This window comes from Carya illinoinensis, chromosome 6, assembly GCF_018687715.1.
Source record: "Carya illinoinensis cultivar Pawnee chromosome 6, C.illinoinensisPawnee_v1, whole genome shotgun sequence".
Lineage (NCBI taxonomy): Eukaryota > Viridiplantae > Streptophyta > Magnoliopsida > Fagales > Juglandaceae > Carya > Carya illinoinensis.
The window spans coordinates 3,176,415-3,192,025 of record NC_056757.1 but is presented as its reverse complement, the minus strand read 5'-3'; the positions used below and the strand labels follow the sequence as shown (position 1 = coordinate 3,192,025).

General features: G+C 30.6%; 1 pseudogene; it reads left to right on the top strand.

Moving 5' to 3' along the window:
- Window positions 1–342: 342 nt before the first annotated feature.
- On the top strand, window positions 343–2,279 carry LOC122313687 (annotated as a pseudogene).
- The last annotated feature ends 13,332 nt before the right edge of the window (window positions 2,280–15,611 follow it).

Here is a 15,611-nt window from a genome sequence, read left to right as displayed (position 1 = left end):
GTGAGATTTTATAAAGGTGAGGGAAAGGGTTTTATGTGAGTTTTAAGGAGATTAGCTAGAGTTTTCAGGGGATTAGTTAGATCTGATTTGGTTTTGATCTTAAAATCTTTTCAAAAATTTTTAAACCTATCCGATAATAACAGAGAATACAAGATAAAAGGAAACCACCTTAAAACTCTAATTAATCTGGTTCATTATCTTATTTAACAAATAAATAATTATAAGCATCTGAAGATAAATAAATAAGTAATTAATAAAAAGAATAAATATAATCATAACATAACTAAATAATTTCTAACTGAATTAATCTAAATTCTAAGTTCGTATGTTACACAACTACATATGGGAAGAAATTTGTTGAGTGCTTGCGTGATGAGAAAATTGTTCCAGGCATTAAAGTTGATAAGGTTTTATGTCTATAGTGTGCCATACACATTTATTACGTGCTTTATTTAACATTGTGTTATTGGTAATCTACTTGTTTGGTTCCCATTTTTTAACTTATTGGGTATCAGGGTTTGGTTCCCCTACCAGGATCAAACAATGAGTCATGATGCCAAGGTTTAGATGGATTGGCTTCAAGATCTGCGGAATACTACAAACTAGGTGCTTGTTTTGCTAAGTGGTAAGTCTATGACTATTCTTGGTCAATATTTGTTTAATGAGTCATATGTGAAGCTTTCTATTCGGTTCAGGGTGGCTAAGAAGTTTGTCTCAATATTGTCTTGTTGAAATATCCAGGCGGACAGTTGTTAGCATTCCTTGTGGCCCTTCTGCTTTAGCTTTTAAGGAAGCTGCATGGGGACTTGCACATTATGCTGCCATTTCTCAGGTATGTCTTAATTTTTAAAGAGTTATTTTTTGTGTGTTCATATAAATGTTTGTACTGGAGTTAGTAATGGAGGAAATTGTTAGAAGACAGTGTGGGTGATTGGGGTAGTAGCCTCATTGTACTAATCACAAATAAAACCATTTTTCACTTTGTCAGTCTCTATATCTCATGCTTGCAAGGCATTGGAAATAAGATATGATGTGTGTGTGTGTGACCTTTTCTATCATCATGGGCCTTACATGTGATTTTTAGCGATTACAAGATTCCAAATTGTATAACCTTTGTTTCTTTTATCATTACTTTTTTACCCTTTCTTTGTTTCATTATTCTTTTATAATGAATAGGACAATGGTCTTGTGCCAATTGTGGAACCTGAGATTCTTCTTGATGGGGACCACCCAATTGAGAAGACACTTGAAGTGGCGAAAAAGGTCTGGGCTGAAGTCTTCTACTACTTGGCTGAAAACAATGTAGTTTTCGAGGTAATCCTACTTAAGCCCAACATGGTAACCCCAGGGGCTGAACACAAGGCAAAGGCTTCTCCAGAGACCATTGCCTAACATACACTCACAGTGCTTAAAAGGAGAGTTCCTCCAGCAGTTCCAAGAATCATGGTAAGAATGCCATCACCCTTTTTGATGATTTCAAAGTTATACATCTTCCCTCACATTAGTGTTTAAAATATTCTTAAAATGGACTTGGATTTAGGACTTTTCATGGTTTATATGGTTTTGCAAAATTCAAATTAGCCTCGTGTCCTAGCCATTGAGGCAAGAAAGTTGTCTTTTTTTTTTTTTTTTCTTTTTTTTTTCTTTTTTTTACTAAGATTACAAGTGTTTTTTGTGTGTTGACATTATATGTTGTTATTGACTTCTAGTTGCAGACCTACATGCATTTGATTTCCTCACCAAACTAGTTGATTTTTTTGCTATGTTTACTTCTTCGTTTTTATCGGGAGGACAATCTGAAGTGGAAGCGACCCTGAACCTCAATGCAATGAACCAAAGCCCAAACCCATGGCATGTTTCCTTTCTCATATGCTCGTGCACTGCAGAACACTGTGCTTAAGACATGGCAAGGACGTCCTGAGAATGTCACGGCTGCACAAAAAGCACTTTTGGTGTGTGCAAAGGCAAACTCCCTGGCTCAGCTAGGAAAATACTCTGTTGAGGATGAAAGTGAGGAAGCCAACAAAGGAATGTTTGTTAAGGGCTTGAGCCAAAGCCTATAGTAACTCATGCATCTTGGCCATGGAGCATGTACTTTCTGTTTTTGCAATTTTTTCCTTCTTAGCTATGTATGCTGAGAAGAATTCCGAGCATATCAACTTTTGCGTTTCTTACTCCCCTCAATTAAGACTTGAGAGCTGAATAATACTTATGAAAAAGATCTCGTTTTTTAAGTAGGAAGTTGGGGTTAGTGAAAGCAAGAATACATGAGTTTGTCACTTTGTCTGTCTGAAGTTATGGTCTTGAAATTCCATGTATCTTCAGATTTTTTTCTTGTTTGATTCCATTTTGACTTGGAACGTTTCTGTTTTCACCGTTTTGAAAGTTAGGGGTTACATTTCACGATAAAGGTTGAATTCGAATCGAGTTTGTCTTGTGTGGAATAAGGAAGTACAAAGTTATGAAGTTTTGTGCATTTCATTTTTTCACTGGTTCTTTTGTTTTCTTTTAGTTGAGTAGATGAATTCCATCAAAATATATATCGAATTCAACCTTTATGGTTTTCTGATGATAGAAGAAAAGCCATGCTCATGCTATTGCTCTATACAACGTGTACAAATCCAGACCTTCGGCATTAAAAGTGACAGCTCTCTCTCTCTCTCTCTCGAGTCTTCAATTCTATATGGGCTCTTAGTTTGTTTACAGTTTATAGTTATACTCTCCCAAACCCCTTCAACTGCCTTGGTTAGTCTCCCAAATCTGAATAAACCATAAGATCCGGGCCTTAGAACCAGTTTTTGCCTAAAATATTCTGCCACTTGGTTTACCTCTAGGTAGACATGCCTTACCTGCTAGGGGTGATACCCACATGGTGCGGACATCCCATATACCCCACCCCCCACCCCTATTACCACCTACAAGATCAAAAATTTGCTAACATGCAAAATTCCCTCTCAAGAGTCAAAACTCTACAACAAACCAGTGCACGCTTGCTTCCACCTACAATAAGCCAATTCATAGAATATGTAAATCAAATTCAGACCCAACATTAACATAATTCTATTCAAACACATTTATATCCATCCAAGCCTTGCTCGTACGTATCTTGACAGAAGTATCTGTTCCAACCCCAAACTGATGAGACAAAACTCCATGCATGTATAAGTAATTATTTTTCTAAATGGTGAATTTTGTTCGGGCAAGGCTCGAGTTTTTCTTAGAGCTAGACTTTCTGAGGGCGGGACGTGTCCCAAACACACATCCCTTGTGTTTGGGACGCGTGTTCCACACTGATGGGTCTAGTTTCTAGAAATAGAACCAAGCCAAACCCAAGTCTATGGAGAATTAAAGCCCTCTGCCTTTGAATTGACATCCTTGGCCACTAGGCATCCTCTCCTATGGTTTGCCGAGGGGGCCAATTTCTTACCCTGACCACAATCAACGCTACTCGACCTGTCTTGACAATATTGTATTCCTTGTAACTTTATGACTGAACCTCAAAATATGACATATATTTGGCTGTACTCGAACATGTACACCTGTGCCTGATAGATGAGGTAAATAATGTTGGAACCAATAGAAAGGAACCTGACCCATATGAGATAATATTAGACAGGCCAGCTGGGAAGTTTGGCCCTCCATGTCCACGAATCCTAACCCATAAATTTTGGACCTCATTAAATTAAGCATTTGCTGGGTATTAGAAAGCGAAATTGCAAGTCAGAACTAACTGCAAAAGGTGTTTTTATGTCTCAAAACTTTATGTTCCTCACAAGTGCTTTTATTCCGATTTTGTGATCTGTTGGATTAATGACCCAAAATGTGGCCCCAAAACATGTGACACTGCGTCCTCGTCATCCTGTTGTATGGTTGCCATTTGCCGGGGGAGATAATTTAAGAGGCAACGAGTTTTTTTTTTTTTTAATTATTATAAAATATACTGCATTCATTAATAATATATATTATAACTTTGACCTGAATATATTACAAACCAATTATAACATTAATAACTCCCCAGTATACAACTGTGACTAACATGATCTAGTTCATGTTGTAAAACTCTACAAACCACCATCTGAGAGACAGTACAAATTTTGTCTAAGACAAAGTTAACAAATCTCATACTCTGTTTAAAGATGGAGTATGAGACATACTCTATAGATAAAAGTCCAAGAAACTATGTGTTTTTTTTTTTGTTTTTGTTTTTTTTTTTGGTTTTCTAAAACAAAAGACATAAAATAAATTAAAGACTCAAGGGAAAAAATGAATTACATTTTGGAAAGATATAGATCCGTATTTTTAATTTTAGAGGAAAAAATACAAGCAAAGAGACTGTGATGGCATGTGAGAGTATCATGAGAGTATGGCGTCAATCAGGTCTGAAGTAACCGGTGGCCTTGGACCCAGTAATTGTGGCGGCAAAAGAGCACCCTTAGTGGTAGCGTGTGGATTTCACATGCCCACTTTGGACAGTGCGTGTGGCTCACACGCAACTCTGTTCATTGAAATTTTTCGCATGTTTGAAGGATCAGTGCTTTAGAAAACTTGCTGTAGGGTGTGTGGTGGTCACCAGAGAACAGCAGATCGGCCCTCCGCCATACTTAACCCTAAAAAAGAACAAAAAAAAATGAAAAATGAAAGAAGAAAACTAGCTAGAGAGGAGAGTGAGGAAGGATGAAGGAAGCGGGAGGAGCGAAACTCTCTACGCAGGTTTTGATTTTGTAGTAGTTTTTAGAGAGAAAGATGACTCATTCTCTCTAAACTAGAGCCGGCTCTTAGAGGCAATGAGTTGAGATAAATAAATAAATAAAAATATTAGGGGAGCCTTTCATTCTTATATTGATATATTATAATTTTTTTATTTAATAATTAAGTAAGTAATTATTAATAAAATTATATTTTTTAATAACTAAAAATGTTAAAATTATCTTTAAAAAAATATATATTTATATTTGTGATCAGTGCTTGGCGGCCAGCCAATCACCGTCCAAAAAATGAAAACTGGAGGTATGGGTCATATCTGTAGTGATCAGATAATTTAAGTTAAAAGGGGAAAGTGTGGAGCTTGTCAGCAGGGAAAGATACAGTATTTGATTAAACAGGTTTGGTCTATATGGGGGTAAGTTTGTGATTTGCTCATCCTAGCCGAAGATCATGAATATATAAATGATTGCATGAGGTCAGTCCCCTTAGGCCTTATCCTCAGCACAAACAGAAGATAAGAAAATAAAATGATTGCATCCGGATTGATTCCTGACACTACATGCCTGCCTTGGATGGGATCCAAGACTAACAATATTAGCTAAAGTAACTTGTTATAACCTATGATCACATGCAAAGGGAATTGATCTTTTAATGGGATATAAACCAACTAACAAAAAGTTATCTCAATCTCAAATATACTTTTGACTTTGATCCCATCATGAAGTAGATAGCTAGGACTTAGGATCAATCATCACATGCAATGAGAAATTTCAAAATTTTGTTAGGTATAAGTACACTTCATACATCGAATCGTGTATCGATAATATTTTTTATTTAAAAAAATCTTTAAAAGAGGAAGAAAATCTTTTATCTTATAAGAATTATTTTCATCTTTAATTTATATTATTTCTTTAAATATATACCTTACATATTAATATCAATACACAAATTAATACATAAAATGTGCTTATAAGAAGATTTTTTTTTTAAATTTAATTGACTAGACAATTAATAATTAATTATAAGCCTATACATAAAGGGGCGGGAGGTAAAGGTTGCTACGTCCACAGAGAAATTTTACAAATAATTTTTACGGATCACTTTAAAAAAAAATTATCTTTCACCATTTTTAAAAATTATTTAGATATTTTTTAAAAATAAAAAAAATTATATATTCATTTAAAAATGTTTACTTAATTACTAAGTAAAAATAAAAAATTAAAAAAAATTGCGATAGATGATTTCGATATATCATCTTATTAAATATATACCTTATATATTAATATTAATACAAGAATTAATGCGTGATTGTAAAAATATTTTTTTAAAATTAAATTAACTGAATAATTAATAATTAATTATAAGCCTATCCATAAAGGGCGGGGGTAAATGCATGGGTGATATTGATGATTTGAACACTTCAGTAGACATATATGCATGCGTAAAGACCAGATCACATCATTACATGCTTATTAATTCAATGATGAAGTGGGGTCCAACAACGTCTCAAAGTAATAACATATATTTCTGTAATAAAAATTTTATATATAACCATTTGATGTATTTTTTATATATTTTATTAATATAATTAATTACATCATTTATTTAATATAAAATAATTATTTTATCTAATCAAGTTAATAATATTTCTAAATAATACACAATAATAAAATGCAAAAACATATCCATACACGCACATGATCAAACAGATCACATATATATGACACTATATGAATGAATGAATTATTTTCTTTAAGTCGAATGATATTAAAATTTAAAAAAAAAAAAATCAAATATTGAGACAAATTAAATAAAATCCGATGATTGTGCATGCAGATTTGTTCATTCTTTGAAAAAAAAAATATATAAAATTTACATAAAAAAAATTTAATCTTTTAATAATAAATTTCTTTTTCTAAAAGAAAATTATGCGAAACTTGCTCGATAGAGCACTTCTCGACATACGTAATAACAAAATGTTGCACCGCTTGCAATCTTTTTCTAAAAATATTGGTCCCACCAAACTACAAGACATGATCATTAATTAATAATATTCCTACCCAAAAACAAAATAAACTAAACACGTGTTGCTTGACTGCCTTGTGACAAGTGCTCGTGCATGGCGGCTCCTTCCACCTTATTCGTATCCTTTCGATCTCTGTGTTTTACATATTCGTTCGTGGGTAGGTTTGGATAATGACATAATGTGTTGTGTTTGTAAAACGAGAAATGTTATATATATATATATATGTATATGAAAAAATTTATTTATTATTTTAATTTTTATTATTTTTTTATCATCTTATAATAATATATTAAATGATAGATTCATAAATAAAATATAATAAATTATTTATAATCATCTAATACTACATTATAAAATGATAGGAAAATAATAAGAATTAAAATAATGAGTAGTATTACTATATATATTCTTTATTTAGAGACTATAATATAGATATAAGTAATTTTATTTTTAAAATATCTTAAAATTATAAAAATATTTCTTTCAAAATATTGTTTTCATTTAATAAAAGGTTTATACATATCGTCTCTACTTGAAGACTACAAATAAATTTTCTTAAACTAAAATCAGTATATATCTTATTGGATACGTCACTTTTGGGCCTTTGATTTCGTGCCTGTTCAAACGCACGCGAATCATCTTGATTTATATATAAATTCTTTATAATTATGTCAATTTTATATGATAATTTATTTTATAATAAAAATAATTTTATAATTCAAAACATTTCTCAACAAATGAAAAGTGCACATGTGAGAGGGAAAGAAGATCATCAAGGGGGGCTATCACCGGCCAATACTATAAGAAAATGGAAAAAACCACCAAAAGGTTTCATAAAGGCCAATTAGAATGCTGCACTACATGAACGAGCCAAGAAAATGCATTGGTGTTATAGTCCAAAACTGTAAAGGGAAAATATTGACTTTACTTTTTGTTAAAAATAAGTTTAATTCAAAACCAGTGTTAGCTGAGTGCTTTGCTTTATATAGAGCAATGGTATTGTGTCAAGAACTAAATCTTTGTAATGTATTCTTTGAAAGTGATGCACAGAATATTGTGAAAGCAGACAATAATAATGAAGAAAACTAGTTTTAGTTTGGACAACAGTGGATAGTGGATGATATTAAAGAGTTACTTAACAGAATAAAGGATTTAAAGGTAGTATAGATACTATCTATACTACATTAGATACCTAGATCAAGAAATGGTGTTGCACACCAACTTGCTAAACTAAGTTTTCATTATGGTAATGAGATTGTAATAATCGAGGAGGATTTTATGATTATCTTAAGTAATGTCTTGTTGAACAAATTCTGTATAATTGATCTTTTATTACCAATGAGATATTCATTTCAAAAAATAACTGGATTCGAACCTTCTCTTATGAATAAATAAATAAAAACAACATGAAGATAACCTCTTAATTTCTTAACCATGGGTTGAGATAAATATGGAAACAAAATCATTAATTTTTATTACCATTTTATTTATATATTATATTTAATAAGATGAGTCTACAACTCTACGCCCACTGCTCCTAACTTCTACTGGGAGTCACTGTCAGTTCTAAATAAATTTTTTTTTCCTTATATATATATTTTAATATTTTTAATTTTATTTAAAAAAAATATAATATTATTAAAAAAAATTTAATCACTAAATAAAAATAAATAAAAAAATTTGAACGAGCGCCTGTTTTTTATTTAATAAAAAATTATAATAGAAAATAGCATTTTTCTATTTAATAAGAGCGCCTGTATTTTATTGGGTCAATTGAATTGCTGACAGGGGGGAGGATTAGGATACAAAATTCCATAATAATTGCAGAATTGACACCTAAGTGTTTAGTAAAATCAGAAACGGTATTTACGAAAGCAGCCGACCATTACTGCGTTCGTACAATAACAATGACTCATCACTTATAGAAGCGGGTGCTTGCAGCCTTTGCCCAACAACAACAAAAAAAATATGTATATATATATATTAAATAAATAATATTGGGTCGTAGGTTCAAAGCCTACAAAAAGCATTCCATTGGCCATCATTCATCGCCTTTGAAAAGCACATCAGAATCATAGAAAAAGAAAGAAAAGAGGATTCCCCAAATCATGTTAAAGACAATTGGAAAATCTGTTTGATTTTTTTTTCTTATCTTGTTTGCATGTAAAAGAAAAGGGGATTTATCACCCATGATTTGCACGAAGTTAACTTTACGGAGCAATATGAGACATGTGGAAGTCATTTTCCTTTCAAAAATATGAGCTCACAATTTTTATGTAATTTAATAATAAAAAATTGATTTTTAAGAAATTTGTTTGATTTTTAATCTAGACACTATTTAAATAATGAATAGAGATGAAACTTAAAATTTAAATAAAATATTATTTTTAAATATTATTATTATTTTAAAAGAAAATAAGTGTGAACCATTTGTAAATCTATCAATACTCTTTTCTATAATTGGGATGCAATAATAATGATTGAAATTTACCTCGTGTTAATTATTTATTTAAAAAGAAAAAACTTTCATGATTTCAAGATTGCAAGTAATCTCTTTTTTTCAAAAAATAAATAATTTTCTTTTCACATATATATATATATATATATATATCTATATATCTATATATATATATATAGAAAATTTGCTCAACAAAATAACCTCCATTTTCACTCCTTTGTATAAATGCAACTAGCAAGTAAACAAACAAACAACTCCACTATGAATAAATTAAGAACTCACTAATTATGACTTGATTAGAAAATTGAATCCATTGACAAAAGTTTTCAAACTATCAATCATAACTTTATGAGAAATCAAAGTTGAGTAATCATTACATAGTTTTGAAGGATGGGTAATGCTAGCGTACCGCCTAACTTTGACCGCTGGCTTGTCTTTTACCACAAATCTAATTTTTATTTTTATTTTTATAGTTTTTTAACATATTTAAATATTTTTAAAAAGTAAAAAAATGCTAATACATTATAAATCAATTTCTTAATCATTAAGTATAAAAATTTTAAAAAAATTAAATATATAAGTGGTCAAAATGATAGGCAAACTCAAGCAATATATTAACATTTTCCTTTGAAGGATAGATCTATAGTTCTCTAATCTTTTATAGAATTTTATAGCATTACGCAAATAATTTTAATTACATGACATTTTGTAATAGGATAAAAATATTTCGTCATTCATATTTCATAAAATTTTAATAATCTTCAATCAAAATTAAGGTTAAAAGAGCACAAATATAGAGACACATTTCAAAAAATGTTATCCTTGATCAAATTAAGATTTGCTAAAGTCTATGTCCGTATTTTATAAGGTCTTTTAAAAATGTTAGATACAAGCTAGAACTATCATCTATTTCTCTCTAATTATAGATCTTAAACTCCCAACAATAATCAAATTAAATATCCCTGAAGGCATGGATATTGAATCTACAAGCTGGGTTCTGCCCTCCCAAAGGTTTTTTTTTTTAAAAAAAAACTTTTAAAATATTTGAAATAATTCTTTTTCTATATTTTAGATTTTATGGATTAAACAAATGAAATTTAAAAAAGGAATTTAATTTGATTTTCATTTTTTATCTATATTTTATTATTATTATCTAGATTTCTATAAATTGAAATATAAATGATAAAGACTGAAATCTTATATACTTATATATATATATATATATATATATATATATATATATATAAATAATAAAGATAAAAACTGAAATCTTAACGCAAATAGTATTCAACAAAGCATACAAACTTTTATACCATAACGTCTTAAATATTGACTCATAAATTAATCACTAAAACTTATTTTCTAAATTTATTTAAAAGTATATCTTTAATTTTGTCCATATTTTCAGATAAATTAATTTTTATTAAAAGAAGTGCTATATATATACAAAGAGATTATATAAAAATAAATCCATAAACTGACATAGTTTTATGTAATCCGTTGCAATAAAAATAATTTTACAATCTGACGTACCGCATTAAACTATATCAGTTTATTATTTTACTTTTATATAATCACTTTATGACTAAAATATTTCTTTTCGGCTAATATTATTTTTTTTAGAAAAATACTATAGTCACAAAAAATTATACAAAAATAATTCTACAAACTAATATAGTTTAATATAATTCGTTAAATTATAAAATTATTTTTATTATAAAATAAATATAACTAATTACATAAAATCATATCAGTTCATAAAATTATTATGTAATTTGGCTCTAGCACTCATCTCTTTTTTATGCAATTAAGGAAGGTCGCAAGGTGTAGGGGTGTTATTGGTCTACTTTAGTCCGGTTTTAGACATATTTTAGAACTGAATTAGTATAAACCGGTTTTGACATTTAAAGAACCGACCCCACACTGGTTATATCCCTAAATTAGTACTTCTGATTTTACCGATTCTTGTCCGATTCAATTTGATTTTTCTAGTATATGATATAGTATATATATTATAGTATATAATAATATGGTGATAATATATTGCAGTATATTATAATATATATTATAATTGTGTATTATATGTAACAGCCCACTAGAAATTCAATTGTGAAATTTCTATTGACTTTATGAACCTCGTGAAAACTCTATAAGCTTTCATGAATCCATTAATCATATAGGTTTTAGTCTAACTACATAGTTAGTGTTATTACTCATTATGGTATCAGAAGTGTGTTTTTGATTATTGGAGATAGTTAGAAGTGTCTAAATGTATTATGGTTTGTACCATTAGATTCGGATGGTTAATTAAGGTCTTATGGTGCAATAACACTTTTTCATGTTCTCGGACGAAAAGTCTGTTCAAAACTGTAGATATTATTGGATAAAAATATCTTGAGCTAATTTTTGTAGATATTATTAGATAAAAATATTTTAAACTAATTTTGTGGATATTATTGGATAAAAATATTTTAAACTAATTTTGTGGATATTATTGGATAAAAATATTTTAAGCTAATTTCGTGGATATTATTGGGTAAGAGAGTCCTACACTTAACTCTCATTTCGGGTAAGAGAGTTCTACACTTAACTCTCACTTCGGGTAAGAGAGTCTTACACTTAACTCTCATTTCGGGTAAGAGAGTCCTACACTTAACTCTCACTTCGGGTAAGAGAGTCCTACACTGAACTCTCACTCCAGCCTCATCTCTTCCATATCTCATCCATAAGTATCTCCAGTCACCCCTCCCCACGAAATTATCTCATTTACATTTTCCATTAAAAGAATACCAAACACTCTCACTCGGACAACTTTTAGGATTTCTTTTGCACACCTATTTTGAAGCTTTTATAAGTGTTTTATCATAAAGTATCCTTCATATAAGTTGTTCCTTTTTTAATCTAGTTTACGTGGATATCTTATTTGTCTCATTTGCAGATCATTTGGTCAGTAAAATATTATGTAAACTATAGAAAGGTCATTCTAGGAGATAAACTGGAGAATATGTTATAGTTTGGAGTTTTTGACCAAGCTAATGGATAGATATTGGTCCGAAATTTTTATGGAGTATTGTTAACATGTGTATATGATTATTGGTTGAGGATGTTTACATGATTAAAGGTTTTGATGAAAGATTTTCTTAGATTTAGAAACTTAGAAACTGGAAGAGGAAAAACAGTTTCTGTTTTGAGAAAGTTTAACTCTTTGGTGGTTTAAACCTATTCCAATGACTTTGATAATTTTATTGGAGGATCCTAAGCATCTTATATACATGTTATATTATTATTTTGAAGATATTTTGTTACCCAGATGACTAACACAAGAGGGGGGGTGAATTGAGTTATATTAAAAAAATAACAATTATAAATCAAATATATAATATAAAATATAAACAAAATATGAAATAACAATAAATATAAAGAGTAAGGGTAAGAGAGAAACAAACTCAGTATGTCAACGAGATTCGGCCCCACTGCCTACGTCCTCGCCTCAAGCTACCCCTTGAGGATTCCCAAATTCACTATTCAACCTTCTTCAGGTGGAGATAGAAACTTATTACACCTTTGAACAACACCGCTACAAAGGATCCGTGTAGAACACCCTCTATACTTGCAATCACCTTACACGTGGTGATTCAACTATTCCCCGTGTAGAATACTTTCTACACACACAAGGGTTATACACACCCTTTTTCTGATACAAGAGCTGATAGTGGGTAGGTTATCAGAAAACACTCCTCAATGAGTGAAATAAGAACAATACAGCGTAAACTATATCTCTCAAAATGAACAAGGATTAAGACTCAATACTTAGAGAAGAGAGAATGAAAGTTTTGAATGAATGTTGTATGCTCTTGGTGTTGTAAATGTGAAGTTCTCAAATGATCTATGTATAGGCATATGAGACTTCATATTCAAATTTAAAAAGATTCACATGTCAAAGACAACATCATTCACTTTTTCAAAAAATTCAAATAAAAGATTCTTCTTTTTCAATTGTCAAAGACAACATCATTCATTTTTTTCAAAAAAATCAAATCAAATCTTTTACTTTTGGCATATGACAAAATGAGCACACTTTACTTTTCAAAATTTTCAAACAAAATCATCTACCTTTTATATAAGTCTAAAAAAGCATCAATCACTTTTGAAAATATTCAAATAAAACATGCACATGTGAAAGATGACAATCAATCATCTTTAATATTTTCAAAATTCAACCCTTTAATCAAGGCATGCACATGCAAAAGATGACAATCAATCATCTTTCAAAATTTTCAAATTTAATTTTCAAAAATATTCATGCACATGTGGAAAATGTATTTTAATGCTTTATGATAAAATATTAATTTTGAGCATTAATCCTAATTTCGATTTTTAAGAGACTTACAACATTACTCTATGACTTTAATGTGAACTTGTTTCCTTCTTGCTCATGCTTGGTTCTTTGATGTGCTTGATTCCATTGTATGAACAACTTGAGCTTGAAACTCCTTTATTCTTTGAATTCATTTGTTATCATTAAAATCCATGTGTAGATTTATAATCACATGAAATTTGAAACCTTGGGTTCAACAATCTCCCCCTTTTTGATGATGACAAATACTTGATAGAACTTGAAACCTGTATTAATACTTAAGCTCCCCCTGAAAATATGCGTTAGTTTTTCAAGCAAAAGTATAAATATAATTCCAAGCATATATAACAAGTTTAACAATTTAAACAATGTTAATGTTCTAGTCTAAAACTTCTCCCCCTTTTGGCATCATTAAAAAGGATCGGCAGCAAGTAAATGGACTGAAAAAAAATGATGCGTTTAATAGTCACTATAGATAGTTGAAAAAGGAACCGTCTGTGACCCGACAAATGCTGCAAAGTCTCGAGGCCTAACTCTATAAATTTAGTGCGGCTAGAGATTTAACAATCGCCTGATGTTGTTGACAAACGTGATTGAAGGCTCTGAGTTGCTATAAAAAAATGATCATTTTCATCTATCGGATGCCAAAAAAATAATTGCTTTTTGACCTGAGTTCTGTTTTACCACAACAATAGAATGGCTGAGCAATTCTCTTCAACTAATGTTCCAGACTTGAATCAGGAACCCTTGATGCATCAATCATCAATCTTCTCTCCTGAGGCCGTCAATACCATGATAGGAGCAGTGAACCGTTTTTCTAGTAAGGCTGATTCTGAGATTATTGCAGAATCAAGAATGCTCAGTAGTCAATATGCTGTCTCTGTTACGATCATGTCTCGAAAGTTAATGGCGAGGGTGAGTGAGATTGATCATCTTAACATGCAAATATCTGAGTTACGATAGAAGCTTGCTAATAAGGATAGTGAGGATAAAAGGCTAAAACAAGAAAACCAAGAGTTGAAAAAATTTACAGATTGGTATGCTCATGATCTGCAACCACGAATAGAGGAGTTGGAATGAGAAAGGGTTTAGATACAAGGTCAACATCCGCAGATAACAATAGAGATTCATCGTTTACTAGAAAAATAGGAACAATCTACTGTTAATCTCGCTGGGTTAGCAAGAAAACTTTTAACAATGTGTGTCCAGCATATCTTGTATTTCTTTTGACTAAATAAGATTTGAAGAGACAATAGTTTGTCTTATTCTTTATGCTATCTCTATAAAATCAGTCCTGAAGTTCATCTAATCCGCATTAAGTTTTCTTCTCATCTCTATAACTCATCTGCATTCCTTCAATATTCTCGTTTTAAGCCTTCTATTCTTTTCTCAATGGCTCATTCTTCTAACATTTCTCTAGATCCATCCATGAGGCATTCTGCATCTCAACCTCCTGTCCTTTCTGCAGCTGCCATTGGTGCCATGTTGCAGCAAGAAAATAATAATCTAACTAATAAGTCAGATTCTGATGCTATTTATGACTTGGTGAGTCTTGGGACTCGCTACTCTTCCTCTATTGTTGCTTTTTCTCAGCAGCTACAAGCCAAAAATCACGAAATTGAAAAGCTCAAAGAACAAATTGTTGTACTTCAACGAATTGTTCAAGAGTCTCACACAAGGGAAGGAATCATTCGGCAGAAGAATAAATAGTTGAAATCTTTATTAGATTCTTCATTCCGCTTGTCGGTTCCCATGGATAAGAATGACATGATATTGTATGAAGAGAATGAGCGTCTCAAACATGAGGCTAAGAATCTCAAGTTTATGTAAAAGTATTTAAAAAATCTATCTCTATTTTTATTGACTCTGGTCTATCTTTTAAGAGATATTCATAGAATGTATCATACCTATTTCTCTTCTGATCATACATAATCTATCTTTTGGTAAAGGTTTTGTGAAAATATCTGCTAACTGATCGTGTGTGTTTGTGAACTCTAATATTATATCGCCTTTCTGTACATGATCTCGAAGAAAATGATACCTTATTTCAATATGCTTAGTTCTTG